Here is a 14,132-nt window from a genome sequence, read left to right as displayed (position 1 = left end):
CTGCTCTCAAACTATTGGGTACCACATCCCTCATTGAACCTCAGCATGCACGATAGCCCCTCCTTCTGATCATCACCAAAGGCAGAGTAGGACTCTTTGCCCACCTGAACCCTAAACAAGTAGAAAAGTTGAGTGTGGGAGTCTCTGTTTCTTTTCCCCTCCATTTTAAGATTTTAATTCCTTAAATTCCAAATAGGAAGCTGGAATCTTTAAACTCTTGTTAAATCAGAGTGAAAAATAAGCATCAGGAATTCCTGATTCCTTTGGCAAATGTTGCAGTGTATCTAAGAAGCTGATGAACACAGGTTCAGCCAACCTGCCACTTACCTATTCTGTTGCCACTGATGCTGGTAATGTCCGAAGACTTTCCATTCTACTAGAAAAGCCACCAGTGAACATCTTTGCATCTTAGGCCATGACAGGAGTGTGCCAGATGTATGTTTTAGAAAGCAGAGCATGTATCAGCCTCTTCATAGAGCCCTGTCAGAGCATTTGATTAACAGCGACGTGCTGGAAATCTTAAACAAATACCACAGCCCCCCGCAACTCTTCTACCCAGATCAAAGCCACGCGCCTTTGGATTCTCAGCGCCAAATGTAGTTTCTGAAGCTATTTTGCCACTCAAGTGTTTGAAATCAAAAAACATTTCAGGCTAATAGGAGGTTTGAAGTCATGTTTTCATAGCCCCTGAATTTTAAGAGTAGAAATATTCACATTAGACTACAATGATCTGAAAAATCCTAAACTGACAACAAACACCTTACTTCAGTTACTTGGGATAGAAGGAAGAATAGGCTTTCCACTACTGCTCCTTAGCCCATGGGTTAATGGACTAGTGCAGTAAAACAATAGGTTATAATAGGAGTCTCAATACAATTAATATCATAAAACTAATGATGATGTGTTTCAGATGGAGCTGCTGGTGAAGTTAAGCATTAAATATTTTTCTCCATTTATTTAAGCACATTGAGGATTTCAGTCATGTAAAAATATTACATGCATGCATTTGCATGCACACAGACGAAGCTACACAGAGAGATCCATTTAGTGTCTCTAAAGTCTTGTAGGATAAGATTTCACTCACCAGGGAACAATTTAATTTCTATACCAGGACGCTTACTGATGAAGCAGCTCAATATGGGTTTCTTTTTAATAGAAGAAAATACTTGTTGAAAGAGGGGAAAAACACCACACAATAACAACGAGAAAACCCACAAACCTACCAACTACTTGGGCTGCTCTGAAAGTAATGCCTTCTATGTTATTATGTTGGCCAGTGATGTCAGAGGTAGACACTGGTGGTATGGAAGTAGAGGTTGAACCTTCCCACCAGTATTCCATTACATGTTGTTGCCATGGGACACAGATGGCAGCAGAGGGGCAGTCTGACTTGGAAGTGCAGATGAAGCAAAGAAATGGAACTGAATTCCTCCATGTAAAATAATTGGCACCCACCAACATTCACTGATGCTTGCTGAATATTTATGGAGATCAAATAGTGGATGTGAGCACAGTGAGGTGATTATTGCTATGTTTCAGCAGTGGGTCACCTCTGCTGGTGCAGATGTTTATGAGCACATCTTGAAGACTCTTCTTCATCGCTGGTGAAGATACACAGCTAACAATGGTTGATCTATTAAAAAAAAACAGTGTTTTGTAGCTGGAAATTTGCTTTATCAAAAAGTGTCACTGTGCTCTCTGTATCTGTTATAGTTTCTATGAGATTAAGTAGGAGATGCTACTTTTGGAGTGACCGATGTATCTTCCCTCCCATTCAGAGCTCCTTAAAGAAAGGCAGGTCAAACCTGCAGTTTGTGCTGCAGTTACTTTCTGGAAAACACATGAAGGAGTGGTCAGAGACCCCCAGTGTCACAGTATTACACTTCCATTCCTTTGTCACTCCTCCAATGGGGCACAGGCTAGCACAAATCTAAGATGTGGTAATTCCTTTTCACTTTACTATGGGCATGCAGGAGCACATCAATGAGCCCACTGTCCAAGGACATGGATGGATAGCTCTCCAAAATCACCCATGTTCCACAGAGTAAGGGCAGGAGTAGACATATAAGGATTTATGGCACAGTCACCTTCCAGACAGACTGCTCTGAGATACAAGAGTAAAATTAACTCCTTGAAGAAAGAGGAAGAAAAAGGCTGAACAGACTAAATGACACACTGCTAAAAAACATAATATGCCCCATCTCAGCAGGTTTCAGTGAGGTCAGCAACATAGCCATGTACTCATTTCCAACTAGACTTGTCATGTTATCTTGGAAATGAACTTTAATTAAAGTGTGAGAAGTTGGTGGTATTACCTCCTATAGATTTTCATGATCCTCTTGTGTGTTCTGTTTTGTATCTAAATTAAAATGATGAGGGGAATTTTCCCTATGACAAGAAATATTCCAGTCTATCTCGACACCGTCTTGTACTTTGAATACATTCCTTCAATATCTAACCCCTCAAAACTTATCTGCTTTTGCCTGAGAAAGTGCTATCTAAAAGGGCAGATTTATGAAGAGAGAAGATCATTCTGAATTTACATTTATGAAGACACTTACTACTGAGCTGAAACAAAAACACATAGATGAAGTATTTCAATAACCTGCATAGCTCTGTTCATTCACTGTCCTGTCCTGTCCTGACAACAGTTTACTCATGTGCAAGAAAAGCAGGTGACCTGCAATCATGATGTCCTTTTCACTTTTCCCATTGCCTTGGACCAGCATTGAGTGCCATAAACAAACTCAGATTTAGAGAAATGGCAGATCCAACACAGAGGTACCTATTCCAAAGTTTTCTTTCCCACAGTCTGTATTACACTGACCCTTAATTACTGACACTAATGACTCGTATGACAGTAATACTGAGAGATAGCATGAAGAGCCACAGGGCCTGACAGCAGCTGTAAAGAAAATGAAGACTTTGCAATCCAAGAAACAGAGCAGGAGAAAAAGAATTGCCTTTACACTGCACATGGAAAACCATACCATGGAGAGGATAAAATGACTCATTAAAGAGGAACTAAGCCAGGAACTGAACCCAGATTTCTCACTTCTTATTCCATTCCCTAAACCATAACTGATCATTTCCCACACAGCCTGGGAAGACTTTCACTACTCAACTCCTTTGAGGTTGCTGCATTTTGGCCTAACACACATAGTGCTGTGTGCTTTTCACTTCCTTTCATCTGAGCTGGCTGTTACAAACATTCTTTCCTTGGCCTCTATGAACCACTCTCTGGACATACATCTGTCATCCTTTCAAAGAAATGGGATCCACAAGTCCAGCTACTTTCTGCTCCCCACCCCAGCAGAGACACTCCTGCTGCCCCACTAGCAGAGATGCACTCTCTCTCAACCTCACAAGTGTGCTGGCTGAGCAGCTGTCCTCCCCAGGAACATGCAGATGAAGCAAATTAGACCTGCTCATCCATAATGGCTGCAAAAGCCATGTGCCTCTTCGCCTTATCTACAAACCTGGGCAAAACACTTCACATACCCATATATTCTGATGCTTCTACCACTCTTCAGGCACACATCAAAGTCATCTTATTAGTTTAAGAAGCTCCCTCACATCATCTTCTCTGACTCACACAGTCCCTGCTTCTCTTCATTCAGTTCCTTTCTTGCTTAGCCAGTTTCACAAACCTGCATCACACCTCTGTTACCAAAGCATACACCTCTGCTCTTTCTTCATGCCCTCCGCAAGTTCCTCTAAGATTCCCTCTGCTTCTCCCATCACCTTTGAAGCTTAAAATGCATCATTAGTCCTCAGTGTTTTGCTCCATTTCTGGGGAGATACCACTATTCCAAACAACAACTCCTCCAGCAAACGGCTGAATTAATTTCCCTTGCCTTCAGCTCTCCCACCATCCACAAGGGACTTCACTGGAACAAAGGCCAGCAGCCCTGCTTGGGTTGCAGTGTTGGCTGTACATTGTCAAACCTGAGTGCTTTCCTCAAAAAAAAACACTATTCAGCCATGCACTGTGACTTCAGAGTCACAGAACTAATATGGCACAGAGACACCTTCTCCCTTCCACCTTAGATTATCACGTGTATGTTATATGTGTTTACGCAGCTATTTTCTAGATGCTGCCTCAGCTATACGCAGTCTAATAACACTGTAGTATTTTATTTTTCACTCTTTGTTTTTGGGCTGGAAAAACCATAAAAACAGAAGAAAATTGAGGACAGATCCTTTCAGCTGGTATAAATCCAGATACCTCCATTGATTTGGGGGGATTTATGCCAATTTCAACAAAAACAAAGATTCAACCTTTAAAATATTGACTCGTGTTTTGCACATCTTCTACATTCCTAATAAACTGTTTCACATTATTTTTCATTAAAACTTAGCAACAAGACATTTTTGTACAGAAGGAAATTGATGATGATCTTATTAATCCTGGAATTCTTCTGCATTTTACACTGGTCTAATACTGAAAGGTTAGAGAGAAAAGATAGAATCTTCCTATCCAGGTATCTGTGCCATCAACCTGAGTTTCACCCCCAAAAAATGGATAAACAAATCTCTTGCTAAGGATTTCACTCTGTTAGGTAGAATGGTCCAAAAGTAATGCCTTCTGTTTGTTTCAGTGGAAATGACAATGTATACAAAGATCACAGTAACACTGTTTGATAGAGCAAGTTCTCAGCCACAAAACAAGATTTTTCAACACAATCACCACCATTAGCTGCATGTTTTCACCAGTGATGAACAAGAGCCATGCTGCACTCATACAAATCTGCATGGCTGTCCAGAACGTGGCTTGTTCTTCACAGCAGTGTCACACTGCTGAAAAACACCACCCACCGCCTAGCTGTGCTCACATCCACTGCTTGGTCTCCATAAACACTCAGCAAGCATCAACAGATGTCAGTGGGGGCCATTTATTCCACACAGGGGATTTCACTTCCACCCCTTTGCTTCATACACAATTCTATGTCAGATGCCATTCTGTCAGACTGTTCCTCTGATGCTGTCTGTCCCACATAACAAAATACAATAGAATGCCTGTGGGAAGATTCACTCTCTACTGCCATACAATAAGGAAATAATAAAATAAAATCAATTATTTTTATAAAAAAGAAGGATGATAAATTACTGAAAGAACCTGATAAAAACTGGCCAGAATTGCAAGCAAGGTGAACCACCCCCAGTAGCAACTGTGAGTAATGCAAATATTGGAAGCAAGTATGCAAACTATTTATCACAGCTTCTCAATTTAATCCAGGCATTTGCCCAACTGCTTTTCTAAACTGTACTAGGATGTTCCAGAGCCTTGCTCCTTAGTAGGAAGAATCTGCTGAATCAAACCTGGAAGCTGTCTCCGTTACAACGCTTCTCCATGCAACTGTTGCTCCTCATGCAGATACAATAATTGCGTTTGGTTGCTGGCTTCAGAAATGTATCAGTATTTCCTCAAAGTTCTGGAAACAGGAACAGATGCTGCAAATTCCCTAGAGTACTTAGCATGTCAGAATTTACCCAGCCCCATTGCAATTGCTGACCTGGGATCTAGTGCTTTGTCAAACGTTGTTTAACGGTGTGGTCAGAGGAGATGATGTTTGCAAAGTTACCCTGAGAAGAGGTCAGATTTTAAGAGGACTGACAGACTGCACTTCATTTGTTAGAGAAATCCACGGCATCCAGTGGGCACTGCCATATTGCATTTGCTGAGTGAAACAGGTCTGCTGGTATCACTCATTTCATCTCCTAAGGAATCAGTCTGCCTCAGCTCAAAGAAGTACCAGATGTCATCTAGAGCCTTTTCTGAACTTTATCAGCTCTTTCTTCCTTTTTGAATTTCGACTGATCTCCCCTACAAAGGTCTGACTCACTCTTTCCTTTTTTCTTTAAACTGTTCAGCATCCAGGAGGGATCACTGGCTTAGTCATGGACAGCAAGGCTCCAGATTTGTAGTACCACCCTACTGAAAGCACAAAGACTTCTGTTGAAGTCAGTATTACAGCATACCTTTATAACATAACTATATTGTTGTGCTGAGATAGTTGAAGATCTTGGAGAGCTGACTGGCTGCATCTTATTATACCCAACTCAGCCTTAACAGCTGGACAAATAAATAAGGGTCATGCTTCATTTTTGAGAAGAGGGGGAGATTTCAAAGTCAGTGGTGTTCACTTCAACCTTCAATTTGCACTAAAAAAAAAATAAGATTACCCTCAAATTGTCATTGTATTTGTTTGGAGTTCTTTACTTTCTTTCCATTTTTAGTACTTACTACTAGCAGTCAGTTTCCTACACATTTCCTATACTTCTGTGCTAAATCAATGAAAATCACAGTCCTCCCTTTTCCAAAATAAAGGGAACATAAGAACAAATAACGATAATCGCTTGACACCAGGCTTTATGGAAAATATCAAACGTGAGATTTGGCAGTTCTGTTTCATAATTAGCCACATAAAACTCAGCCGAAAGAGTGATCTTAGAAGTCTTATCAAAACATCAGGCACTCTTCTTTTCTATGCGTAAACAAACAGGGACTCAAGACCACTGAAATAAAATCCCTCTCTCTGAAATGAATCATAGAACTTGCTCACTGCTCTGGGGAGGAAGGACATAGAACAAGAAGTACCTTGAGTCTTTCTATACCTTGTTTTGTGCTTGTAGGCTGCTTTATTCTGGCAGGACTGTGTAGGTGTTACTAAGAGTTTGAACATGGAGTGCCTTTAGAGAGATAGAAAAGAATGAGCCATGATGGATGGCGGGCCAGGAGAGGCTTTTCATTCTCTACAAGCCGCATGCAAATAATCTGTGCTTCTGCATCTAGTAATGGAGTCTCTCCCTGGAGCACAGTATGGTGCTCCCATCGCATGATCCCAAAAGATGGGGTTAAACATGACAATAATCTTTTCTTTCTCTTCTTCTAGGAGTATCGCATACTTCAAAGCCCTTTTCCTCCATACTGTACCCACACCTGACCTTTTAGAAAGGATGTAATGCATACTGCTGATAAGAAAAGTCGTTGGTTACGAGAATGTGCATGGATTCTAAATCTGAAATGATTTCTAAATGATGAGTACAAAGCCTGTAATGCTGAATGTTTGCACCCATGCCCTCACCCAGAAGGCTCCCGAAACACTTTCCCAAGGTGTGGTTCTTTTCCTTTTTCTTGGAAACTACATCTTGTCAGACATATGAAATGAAATATAGGCATCTTCCATTTGTGAATGATTATAGCTAATGGACGCATCACAATCATAGGATTATTTTTTTTTTTTTTTTCACTCCATAATATCTAATCATGGAATGTAGCAGCACAAAATGCAGTCTTTCTTCTGTATTTCATTCAATATAGCAGCTATCCTGAGTAGCCCTTACTGACAAGCTGATTTCTCACAAAGGAGTATTTGCAAGGTGAAAGATGAATATTCTGTGAAATATTTTTCTTGTCATCAGTTTGGTGCTCTTATATCTCACGCTGAGACATCCTCTGACAGAGAAGTTCAGTCATCAGAGGAAAGAGCAGCCGTTCCTTTCTCAAAGGCTAGACCACACTGCTCCCGTGTGGTTTTGGTGGAAAATAGAGGATGGGCTGAAACAACACTGTACAGGGAAACTCCAAGTCCTGTGCTCGCACAAACCAGGAACTTCACGTGCTTTTTAGATGGCACGATGTATTTTCTCGACACCAGACAAAATAAAAACGACTGTGGTAAATTTCAAGCCGCCACTTTTCTCTCCTAACTCTACTATCAGTGCCAATACAAAGTTCTCTTGGACAGTAAGGTGCTCAGCTGGCACTGGTGATTAATTAGCACCCGGTTTACCATTTGCCAGAAGTAAAGAAAGAATTCTGCATCCTTTGAGAAGACTCTTGTCAGACACTACCATTAGAGGACATTGTGTTGGGCAGAGTTCTGCTTTCCACCTACTGCTGTTTCCCTGAGAAATGCCACATATCAGTGCCCACAGATGCTCTCTGTGTCCAGCAGCATTTGCCATTTGGCCGCTGTTCTTGCATTTTGCAGGCAGTGGGCACAGTTTCTGCAAGGATTCAAATCTAAAGGCTGTGTGAGTCTTTACCAGAACTGCAAATATTTTCCTTCTGAGAGGGAAGCCTGAGGAGTTAAAAGCTGTTGATGAGCAAACACCAGCCCAGGAAAAGTACTTCCAGGATCAGGTCCTTGATGTGCAAAGTATTTAATCTGTAGTACACGTTTATATCAACCAAGGTGATGGATACAATATAAGGTATTATGGAATCATAACCATTAGTGCCAAATGCATTAGAAAAATGACTGAAAAAATAATCATATGCTGCGTATACTTGTTCCTCAAGTGTGTGCTAAGACCGAAAGCATTTCCTGCAATTTGACACGTAACTCCTCTGAGTTTCTCACAGCCAATTTCACATTAATTCAGTGCATCCTTTTCAGAATCTAATTTTTTTTTTTTTTAGTTCTATGTTTTCTTTCTTATTCTCAAACTGTATCTGCAAAAAGATGGTAAAAACAAACAAACAAAAAACAGCTGTTACTTTTCAGAGAAAGAACACTTTTAATTCCATCAGAAAGGCCTGCCTTCCTTAAATTCAAACTCAAAAGCTATTTGCCCTTATCTGTGCAGCATGCAGGGGTAGAACAGGGGAATGGAGGAGACCTAAGAGAAATAAACACACATAGAAATAAGCTTTCTTGGAGAAGACCCAAACAAAAGCCAAGAAGCTAACTCTCCCCAGTTCCCTCTCTTTGGAAAACCCAGCAGACCAACAGTTCGCATAAATGGAGGAGGCAGGTCTAGCACAGTGAGAAGGAACAGAAATTCCTCCTGGGCTGCTCAGCAATAGCTATACCAAAATTTATTACTGTAGTATCATCTCAGATTGGCTGTAGAACTTACTGTGTTTAAAAGAGACATTTGTCAATCAGACAGAAGAGTAGTATCTTAGAGCTAAATGAAAGGATCTGTCAACATACTGGAGAGTTTACTTTCAGCATGTACTGGGTCTTAACCACATGCACACAGAGGACAGAGCATAATGAACACAGACTTAAAAGTTCAAATGGTTCATAGGCCCTCAAAAAGGATGAATGGCTCTGGAGGAGACGTTATGGTGCATCAAGCAAATCCTCCTTAGTTCACACAATTATTGACCCGAGACATCACAATTATTCCTTCTGAGCCATTAAGGGTCAAATGCGTTAATCCCATTGCCACCACAGATTGTTTGTTATACAGTTTAGTGAGTAGGATGAGGAGGACGTTATTTAGGAATGGCACACGCTCATAATACAGTGACTACATCCCTGTGTCAAATTATGGTCTTGGTACTCAGGGGCTTATGCCACTGATGAGATGCAATGAGAGATGGAGCAGAGAGAGGTATGCAGCCACCAGTAGGCAACGCACCTCACTGGGACAACACAGCTGCTCTCTCGACATGATCCAGCTGTGGGCAAACAGCTTTAGAACTGGAGAAGTCATTTTGCTCACAAGTGCAATATGCTCATAGAATATACAGGAACTACTGCATCCCTTCCTTCATCCTGGTACAGGGAATTGCTGTCATCAACCTTTCCACCTGAATGCAGGAAAGAGCATTTGTATCCTCCATGTGCAAATCCCACTAGCAAGCAGACACACTACATCAACTGCCAGCCGTATCAGCTGAGGGAAGCAATGCCTCTAGAGCACTGCAGTCATGAATACAACATGACCTAGAAGCCAAATCCAAAAGAGCCAGCACAATACTACAAGACACATCCATGTGCTTTGCTTACCTTCTTCACAGAATCATAAAATGGCCTTGGGTTGAAAATGACCACAACGATCATCTGGTTTCAACCCCCCTGCTATGTGCAGGGTCGCCAACCAGCAGACCAGGCTGCCCAGAGCCACATCCAGCCTGGCCTTGAATGCCTCCAGGGATGGGGCATCCACAGCCTCCTTGGGCAGCCTGTTCCAGTGTGACATCACACTCTTCCTTCAGAAATATTTGCACGTTCATTCAGGGGTAGCACCTTAAGGAAGTTGCTTATCCTACTGTCAGAGCAGAACACCCAGCAGAGAAATGAGGCCTTCCACAGCCTTTCTCTGCTTGAAGACTGCTGACAAGTGTAGATCAGCTGTAGATCAACAGAAAGCAGCATTTCTGAAGCTGCTCTAAAATTGACATTACTTGTCAATTCCAATTTGTTCAATCTCAATAGTGAAATTATTTACTTTCTCCAAAGGAAGGAGAGCAAGGATGGCCAAGATTGGAATTGCTTGGAGTGCCTAAAAAAAATTTTAAACTTTAAGTCTCTCGTTTTCATCCATGATCAATAGTTTGCTGAAAAGTTAAGCTGAAATAAATGTGGAGCTGTTGATTTTTTCTAAATCGACTATTAGCAGTAAATTGATGTTCTTCCTGAAAATAATGGCAGCAAGTGAACAATGAAGTTGGTCATCTTCTCAGTGGAGGTAAACAGGAGTGGGCCCAAGCCCATAGTTCAGCAGCTGCCATGCATGACTATTATTTGCTCACAACATGCAGATCATTTGAAGCAGTAGAAGAAATGATCTTTTAACATTACAAAAGTTAGTGCAAAAGAATTCCAAAAGCCACCATAACTCTGTCGTGTCTGCAGTTTTCTGCATTGTTCCTGCAGAACAAAATTACGCTTTTAATTGAAATATGCAGTATAAACAGTGACAGCACATATAAAAATAGGACACAACACAAGGATGAATTTAAACCACTTACTGCACCATCTCTCATTACAGAAGACTATCCTGCAGTTCCTGCTTTGCTCTGCTACTTGTAAGCTCTATAATTGCTTGTCCCATGACAATGCTGTTTATGTTGCCTCCACTCACACAGTACATTACTCTCCATCCTGTAGGATATGCACATATATGCTAATATATTATTTATATGATAACACTGGGCCCCATTTTCTTGCAGTTTTTTAATACTGAATTGGTAACAGCTGCACTGCAGCTTCTGGTAAACTGCTTTTCAGTAGCAGAAAACTTCCAGGGAGTGGGAGGTAAAAAACATACGTTCATCTGGGTTTTAAATTGGCCTCCAAAATGTCATTAAAATATTGCTTAAAAGATGCAATTTTGCAAAGTGTGGGAAAACCCTTCAGTGATGTACGGGATATTATCTTGGGGAAAGAAAGCAGATTTCAGTTATATGTACATATCAGACTGCATTCAAGCCTAACATTTATACATTTCCCTCTAGATATCTGAACATTACCAGAGTCTGGGAAAGAGGGGGAAGGTAGGAGAAGAGAAATACAGGAAAACGATAGTTTTAGCAGGTTAAAATAAAAAAAAATAATAATAATAAAAAAAAAAAAAAAAAAAAAAAAAAAAACACCTTCCATTTGCTCTTTCCTTGGAGACGTACAAAATTTCAGAAAACGAGCACAGCAAGCTCATAAGTTGGATATCTTACCTGCAAAGTCAAGTTTTATTGCAGCAACAAAACATTTCACAGCTCCTAAATAGCCTAAGCAGAGAAACTGGATTCTCTGCTTTCGATTCTTTATTTGTAAAGGCAATGAAGTCCAGATCCAGCAGAGTACTTGAGTGGGTTCTTAAATGTTAAGAGTGTTATCTCAACTAACATGTATGGAAGAAGTCAGAAGATTTAAGTTAGGCACGCCTTGAAAATGCTCTTGTGAATCAATATCACTCATATGAGTGAGCAGATGTAAAACACAAGTGCATACTAAGATGGAGTGATCATGTATTTTCCTTCTTCCCTCAGACCCACAAATTCATATCTGCACCCAACACTGATGGGCAAAGGAGGATTTTCCACTCACTTGTTTTTGTGCACAAGAAATTCAAAGTAATATTTTTCCTTCTAACTGCTCTCCTGCGATGGGAGGAAAACTCTTGTTATGCTTTTATCTTGAATTCAGTAAGTCCTGTGAGAGGTGATTGTTTACACTTGGCCAAATGTTTTCACATTTGTTCCAATTTTAAAACCATGGATTTGTTCTTCTCAGTGATTATTGATGCTGAGATGACGACCACATTCTGTGCTGCTCTTGTCTACAAGTAAAACTAAGCTTTCCAACAAAAAAATTCCTCGTAAACCTGCAAGGAAGACAATAACATCTTGCATGTGCAATGCAAACAGAACACAGACACAGGTGGTTGCTAAAAATCTTACACTAACATTGCTACAATTTGCAACAAAAGTCTTTAGTTTAGGCTAGATATGAGATAAATAAATCCAATCTGTATATTCAAAAGCTATTCAGAATCTCATGTCACTACTCCTAGTTTATTATGGATATTGGTACAAGGTTCCTGCTATTGGAAGTGATGGGTGGAGTCTGACACCATGGGTAGGACTGGCTTCTGCTTACCCCAGTAAATATACACCAGTAATAGCCAGGGTTTTGTTTTATAAAAACAGAAGGGAGAGATTTGGCCCAGAACTTCAGAAACACTTTTAGTTGGAGGAATTACAACAGGGGCAGGACAAATAGCAAGGCCTACTGAACACCTCCTGTTCTATACCTCCTCTCAGGTGGCCTCAAACTCTTTTTAACTTCCCTCTACTTTACAGCTGTTTGGGGATGCAAGTTCTGGAACATAGATCAAATCCAGCTGATGCTCAGGTCTCACCTTACCATCACCATTAATGCCAGCTACAACAACTCAAGTATTCCAGAGCCCAAGGAAAGTGGAGATCCTAAAGCACGTGGGCAGCCTCCTTTACTTCAGAGAGAAGTGCTCTGCTGCAACAAGGCTGTGAGAGCCATCATTCTCTTCAAGGTACAGGTAAAGCTATGACATATATAAAAATTAATTACCCCAGTAAAGGATCCCTCAGTCACTTTTCATTATTACAGTGTTTCTCGCTGCTCTGTTTCCTTCTTATGAACCTTCATTACAATGTAACTGACAAGCTCTACAAATCCCTGTGAAAGGCATCCATAGAGATGTCTGGCACTTGCTGTTCTGCACTGATTGCCAGCATCTCACTAGTCCCAATATAAATAACTTCAGTGCTATTTTTAGTTGCTTGGAGTACCAGAGGTTTAACTAGGAGTTAAAAAATAAAATAATTTTTTAAATGACAAAACAATTTCCAATGTGAATTTTGTTGAAAAGAAAGAAAATAAGCATTAACTTTAGGGAACAGGCATCAGTACTCCCCCTGTTAAGTAGAAACCAGCTTTGAGGTAATGAAATGCTAGGGGAAGGCAAATACACCACAGCATCCTTTCCTGACTCCAACCAGATCTCAAGCATCCTGTCACCGAGTTACAGACAGACTCACCATCACTGAGCTACCATGATGAAGAGTAGTATTTCATTAGAGATGTGTAATTATGCAGTGCAAGACTGCTTTTACCCAACTATCACATATTTAATGGTATCCATGCTACTCATCACCTGAGGAACTTACACAGTGGTTTTTAATGAAGGACACGAGGTACCCAGGAAAAGATTAACACGGTATTATTAGCAAAGAAAAAAATAAAAAGGAAAAAGAGATTTTTTGAAGAAGATTAATTGACACAGATCCAGCTGGCAAGCTCCATCCCAAAGATCTATCCATCCAAATATTACGCTTCCAAGTTGCAAAAAAATGCCGCTGTTTATCATATCCCTCTTCCCTCTGCAAACAAACACCAGAATTATTCAGAGTTCACATTGCCTCTGCCTGCAGACACATCAAGTTTACTAAAGTCCATCTCTTTCCTCTTACCAATGACGTAAAGATGTAGATACTTGCAAATCACTTATGACAGCTGATGTTTGTGGAAATAGGAATGCTTACTCCCAGCCAACTCTTGTAAAATACCAGGAACTCAAAATTGGGCTCTGACCATGCCTCTGTTGGCTGGCTTTGGGTATCAAACAGCCACATTACCATTCCAGATAGACTCATCAGTACAGGAAGAAATGCATTTTATCCTTACTTGATAAACTCAAACATAAAAAGGCTAAAGTTAAAAACCACAGTTCCAGTTCAAATGTGGATGGAGAAATTAGTCCTTTTAAGGTTAAATAACTCTCATTCAATTACCCCAAATTTACAAAGCCAAACTGAGCATTAGCTCAAGCAAATGAAACCCTGTGACAGATCACAGCTTTCCCAGCCCATAAGAAGCAGAGAGAAGGGAGAGCACCAGGAATGGCTCTAC

Source organism: Tympanuchus pallidicinctus, unplaced genomic scaffold (genome assembly GCF_026119805.1).
Source record: "Tympanuchus pallidicinctus isolate F22 unplaced genomic scaffold, pur_lepc_1.0 scaffold1, whole genome shotgun sequence".
NCBI lineage: Eukaryota > Metazoa > Chordata > Aves > Galliformes > Phasianidae > Tympanuchus > Tympanuchus pallidicinctus.
The sequence above is the reverse complement of the archived record's forward strand: the minus strand, read 5'-3'. Positions refer to the sequence as shown.